Source organism: Otolemur garnettii, unplaced genomic scaffold, assembly GCF_000181295.1.
Source record: "Otolemur garnettii isolate 467f Iridium unplaced genomic scaffold, OtoGar3 scaffold00011, whole genome shotgun sequence".
NCBI classification, from domain to species: domain Eukaryota; kingdom Metazoa; phylum Chordata; class Mammalia; order Primates; family Galagidae; genus Otolemur; species Otolemur garnettii.
This window is the reverse complement of record NW_003852406.1, coordinates 30,230,905-30,236,806: the sequence shown is the minus strand read 5'-3', so window position 1 is coordinate 30,236,806 and position 5,902 is coordinate 30,230,905. Positions and strand designations below refer to the sequence as shown.

The window sequence follows — 5,902 nt, the reverse complement described above, 5'->3', positions numbered from 1 at the left end:
TAGCACATTTTCTTGGTAGTGAAGGTTCTCCTATTGTCCCTCTCCAAAGTAGGGGGCGCCAACTCACAGTTGGCCCACCAACTGATTGGTTTTTGATAATACTGAAAACCTAAATTCTGCCTCACAAGAAAACCATCCAACAGAATTCTCTGAGTCTAAAGTTAGGATAGTAGGATTTAGCAGATCCACCCTCATCTGTGACTCCTAAGTGTCCACATATAAAAGAAGGGCTCTGTGCTCACTTCCGCAGCACATGCACTAAACTTGGAACCATGCAGAGAAGATCACCATGGTCCCTGCCCAAGGTAGACATGCAGACTGGTGAAGCATTCTGTATTTGGTGTAGTCCCTGAAATGCTATTTATATATTTGCTGACTAGGTCCAAGGTATAGTGTGCATCAGGGCAAAACAGGTGCATCAGGGCAAAATATCACTGAATCTTAGAATATTAGAATTGTGTTGTGCTTTTCATTTTCAGTACAGAAATATTCCTGTAAGGTTATCTATAAAATGACAGTGGAGCTGAGTAATATGAGGAATGTTGTGTGCAAGAGTATTGTTCGTACTTATCTCAGAAATGAGAAAGTGTCAACTTGTATCTCCTTTGTCAAACTTAAATAAAAGTAGAGTTTTGCCTTTTACATCACTTGGAGGTGAACATGGGGATTAAGCATCATTTTAACAAAGGTCTGCTGGTTCAGAGTTTGAATATGTAGAGAAGTAAGGGTGGCATTCCAAGCCAGGTCTTGACATCTATTAGTTTTCTGCCCATATTGGGATTAATTAGCTCAGTAATAGAGGCTAATTATGTTATCTGACTTAGGGAGATGTAATATTTAGAAATAAATATTATTAAAATTATGAAATAGCTGAAATGCCCTTAAACAATCAAGAATGGAACTACTAATAACCAAAGCTAGGACCTAAGAACATTTTCTGGAAACTTTAACATTTGAATATTAGAACCTGTGGAAATATACAATTGGGCTTTGTTTGCGATTCCAAAATGGTTTCATCAATAAAGTTTAAGAATGTGGATTATTCCATTACTTTCCTATTTCCCTGAGCTTTGTAAAAATGCTGTCTCATTAAATGTTTGTTAAGAAATGTTTGTGAACTAAGGCAGTAAAATCCTTATTTTCAGAAGAAGGCAGTGAGCCTAAAAGAGGCAACTGTTCCAATAACAAACAGCTGCGCTTTCAGAGTGAGGACTCCTTCTGAGTTCAGGACACCTTCACTGTGGTCAAACAACTTGGCTAATTGACTGACCCATACTGCCTTCCCTTCATGAGTACTTCATGTTACTCTTTTTCTTCTTGAATTAGAAGCTTAATAAGTTTGTAGAGCTTATGAATTTGGGGTGTATGGGATAATTGAAGTTCTGGTATTAACTCTGATATTGCCTGAAATACACTTAAGAATTTATGTGTTAAATATTTTTCATGTAAGTATTAAAATAGTAATTTTATTTGTTACATTGTTTGTACATAGAATTGTCGAAGAATTTCCAGAGCATACAGGAGAAAAGGGGCCAGAAAATCCTCACTGTAATGATCCAGGTAAGACTTCTGACCAGGAAGGACTCTCATTGGTCCCACCATTGATATGAAAGTAAGAATAATGAAGTTTTTAGCACAAAAGAGCAGTTGAAAAAGTCAGTGTGTAAATTGCATATATTTTTTTTCTTGATTTTCTTTTTTAATAGTCTAGAATTCAGGATTAAGAAGTTATTTGTAGGTAATTTATAATCTCAAGTGGTATTTTCTGTAAAAAATTCATTTATTGAATTATAGTTCCAAAAATCCTTTTTGATATTTTTGCCTAAATAAGAACAAAAGATTTTTGAGTTAATGCATTTCATGTTTCCTCTACAGTCACATTTTAACAAATTATACTCGCTATAAAAATGGGTCTTCTATTTAATTTTCGTAGAAAGTGGTTCTCATTTAGTGCACATTAATTACCATTGATCCTGAACCATGCAAGGGTTAGGGGTACCAATCCCACTTTCAAAAATCTGATTATATCTTTCTACTTTTCAAAAAGGTACCAATAACCTGCTGTGGACTGGAAGCCTTAGGATAACATGAACATTCAATTAACAAGTAGTTTGTATGTTGTATCTCTTATGTGTTATATTCTCACAATGAAGTAAGCTAGTGAAAACTGTTAAGAGGAAAGTCATAAAGAAGACAAGTAGATTTATTATTTAGGAAGCGGACGTGGATCATCATAAAGATCTTCATCTGCTTTGTCTTCACATTGAGTAGGCTGATGAGGAAGAATAATAAGAGAGGTTGATCTTGCTATCTCTGGGTGACAGAGAGGGAAGAAAATTTGCATATGAGTGGACCCTCCTGGTTCAAACCCCTGTTCAGGTGTCAGTATGTCACTGTACTACATAGGGATTTATGTCAAAAAAAAAGGAAGTTTTTTTTTTTTTTTTTGAGACAGAGTCTCACTATTTCACCCACAGTAGAGTGCAGTGGCATCACAGCTCACAGCAAACTCCAACTCTTGGGCTTAAGCGATTCTCTTGCCTCAGCCTCCCAAGTAGCTGGTACCATAGGTGCCTACCACAGCACCCGGCCATTTCTTTGTTGCAGTTGTCATTGCTGTCTTAACAGGCCTAGGCTGGGCTCGAACCCTCCAGCCTTGGTGTATGTAGCTGGTGCCATAACTATTGTGTTATGGACGCTGAGCCAAAGCAAGTATTTTTAAAATTGGGAACTCAAAATATCTTTCTGGTACTATAAATACATGGTAACAAGATCTGCAAATTATGAATATAGCCAGTGTATGCCAGTTCCAATGGAAGAAATTATTGTATTTATTCATTTGGAGACAAGGTCTCACTTGTTGCCCAGGGTAGGATGCAGTAGCATACTCATAGTTCACTGAAACCTTAGACTCCCAGGCTAAGCAATTCTCCTGCCTCAGCTTCCCAGGTAGCTGGGTCTATAGGTGTGTGCCACCACATCCAGATAATTATTTAAATTTTGGAGAGACAGGAGTCTCCCTCTTGAACTTCTGGCCTCATCATGGAGCCATGATGATGTTGATGTTTGGATGTCAGTAGTAGATCGTGTGGAGGACTAATGGGTGGATGGCATACCCAATGTGGATGTGGTGGACAAGGGTATGAGTCACATCCTGGGACATTCTGGGTGGTATGGAGTGGAATGGCTAAAGATTTCATCAAACTATTTGGAAGGGCAAGGAATTTTAAAACTTATGAATTGTTTAATTGTTGACTTTTCCACTTAACATTTTGGGACCATGTGGATAACTGAGACCACAGAAAGCAAAACTGAGAGTGTGATGTTGTGAAATACTTATTTGGTCTTAAATCCTAATGCCTGGTATTCAATGCCTAAGATCTTTAGTTTCCAAAGTGACAGCTTTTTGTAGTAATGATTGACTGATGGCTAGAAGCTCCTGTGCATGTGGTTTTTATACCTATAAACAGAAAGGAAAAGAATGGTAATTTCTGTCAGTTGTGTCGGAATTGCCTTTTCTTTTTTTCCTTGTCTGCAGACCTTCTGATCTATTGTGTGGCCAAACCAAACTGGTGTGGCTTTCTTTCTGTTTGGTCCACTATTTTTAAATGCTAAGAAAACACTCTTGGCAGGTAATTAGTTAATTTTAAAAGACAGATAATTCATCTGAAGAACTGCAAGTTTAAGATGAATGTCCCTGCCATCAGTTTTGGAGACAGCGTGTAAGAGATTTTTATAGTTTCTGTCGGACAGTTCATTAGCAAAGCCATTCTTTCACCAATGCATCTCTTCCTCTTGTATTCATTGCAATATGCTTTCCCTGAGTTCTGTGAGCTTCTTTAGCAAATTAATTGAACTCAAAGAAGTGGGATGCGATTAATCTGTGGGAACTCCAACTTGAAGCCACTTAGTCAGAAGTTCTGAAGGTCCAGATTTGTGACTGCTGTGGGGAGTGGCCAGGCTTGGGGAACCGAATTCCCAGCTGGGGAATATCTGAAGCAACATCCACGTGGATGGTGTCAAGAATTGAATTAGAGGACACACAGCTAGTGTCTGCAGCAGAGTAGATTGCTTACTGACAAGTCGGGAAACTTTCCCCACATTTGGTCACGGATATCCGTGTTGATAATTGCTGTTGTTGTGTGAGACAATAGTTAAAGCACAGTGAGTGTGTTTTTCTACACGTTTATCAGTTAAGGGGACTACTATGTACTTATGATACTGATTCTGCTAATGAGAACATTCCATTTCGGTCTGATAGGGCTTGAATAGTGTTAGGATTATTGTACATAGCAGTTCATTTGTATATATCAAATTTTGATAATCCTATTCTTTTTTGCATTTCATCCATAGAAAGGAGGAGAAGGTAAGGGTTCTTACTGCATTAATTGTCTACTCCTAGTATAATTCACATTGATTCTAGTGTAGTCTCCGGGTCTGGTCCCAAAGGAATACTTGTAACAAGGCATGAAAATTTTCTGCTGTTTTTTATTTAACAAGGTCTACAACATGTACAAAAGTGTGCATTATTTATTGTTTTGTGAAGGTGGAGTCTAAATTCTTCAGACTAGTCTCAAAACTCCCATGTCTTCTAGGGATCCTCTCACCTCAGTCTCCAGAGTAGCTTGAAATTACAGACCACCATGCCCTCTTAGGCTTTTAATATTCTATAGTTTTCTATTATTGATTATAATATATTTTGCTTTTTTCTTTAATAGTGGATGCAATTACTGAAGACCCGGTGTTCAGGTAAGATTTAACAGATTTTTTAGATTATGTGTTAACTGAAGGAATATAACACAAAGAAACTGATGTTTGATGAGTGTTCTACTGTGGGCTAGACACCATATCACGTGCTTAACGTTGATCATGTCCTACAGTCATCTCAAGCACTTTGCAAAGAATCTGTGGCATTGCGTTTTTAGTAATTGGTCAACAGTGGTTCTGAGAGGTTACTTGTCCCATGATCCCATAGTTAACAAATAACTGAGCCATGATCTGACCAGGAGCCTGCCTGCTCCCAAATCCCTCTCTTTGCTCCTCAACATAGACTCCTAGAGATCTGCGCAGCTCTGAAATCCAGGTATAGGTCCAACCCAGATCAACTCAGAAAGTCAAATTTTGTTATATGTTAAGTGCCCTGAAGAGTGTTCCTTAGAAGCCTGGTTAGTCCAAGAGCTAGTCCTAACATATGTATGTTTTTCAATTGCTGGGGTCCTTGTTTTTACCATCAGAAGTGTTATAGCTTGGCACCAGTGGTTAAATTGCTAGCCACGTACACCAAGGCTGGCAGGTTTGAGTCCAGCCCAGGCCAGCTAAACAACAATGACAATTAAAGCCAAAAAATAGCCAGGTGTTGTGGTGGGCGCCTGTAGTGCCAGCTACTCGGGAGGCTGAGGCAGGAGAATTGCTTGAGCCCAAGAGTTTGAGATTGCTGTGAGCTGTGACGCCATGGCACTCTACTAAGGGTGAAATAGTGAAACTCTGTCTCAAAAAAAAAAAAGAATTTTTTTTGCTGTGGCCACAGGACCATAGCTTTTACATAAGCAAGACCAAGCAAATCGTAGAGAGAAATAAATTTACTGTAAGTGGAGGTTATGTACTTGTAGGCCATGTTTTGTTAATGATTCTTAGTATCTAGGATTTTTCTGATTGATCTTTTACTTCTGACTTCCCAATAAGTAGAAAATCAGAGTATCCTTGGCTAGTACACGTGTCTAGTTCCATGAAACTTTTTATTGTTTTATAGCATCTTTTTTCCTTTTGTGTGACTTTTGTATAATCTTGTCTTGCTTTTTTCTTCTTTTGTTGGTGTTTCTTTGGTTCTAATATTTTTCCCCCTTCTGCCAGCTAACTCTTCTTCATTTTTCTGTAAGAGAATCAAAAGCACATACGATTTCAA

The 5,902-nt window shown here is 38.2% G+C and overlaps 1 non-coding gene across 1 annotated transcript; it reads left to right on the top strand.

Moving 5' to 3' along the window:
* The first annotated feature begins 234 nt into the window (after nucleotides 1–234).
* Nucleotides 235–341, top strand: LOC111723424. Its single transcript, XR_002771961.1, has one exon. It is a non-coding gene; the product is annotated as a U6 spliceosomal RNA (small nuclear RNA).
* Nucleotides 342–5,902: the final 5,561 nt, after the last annotated feature.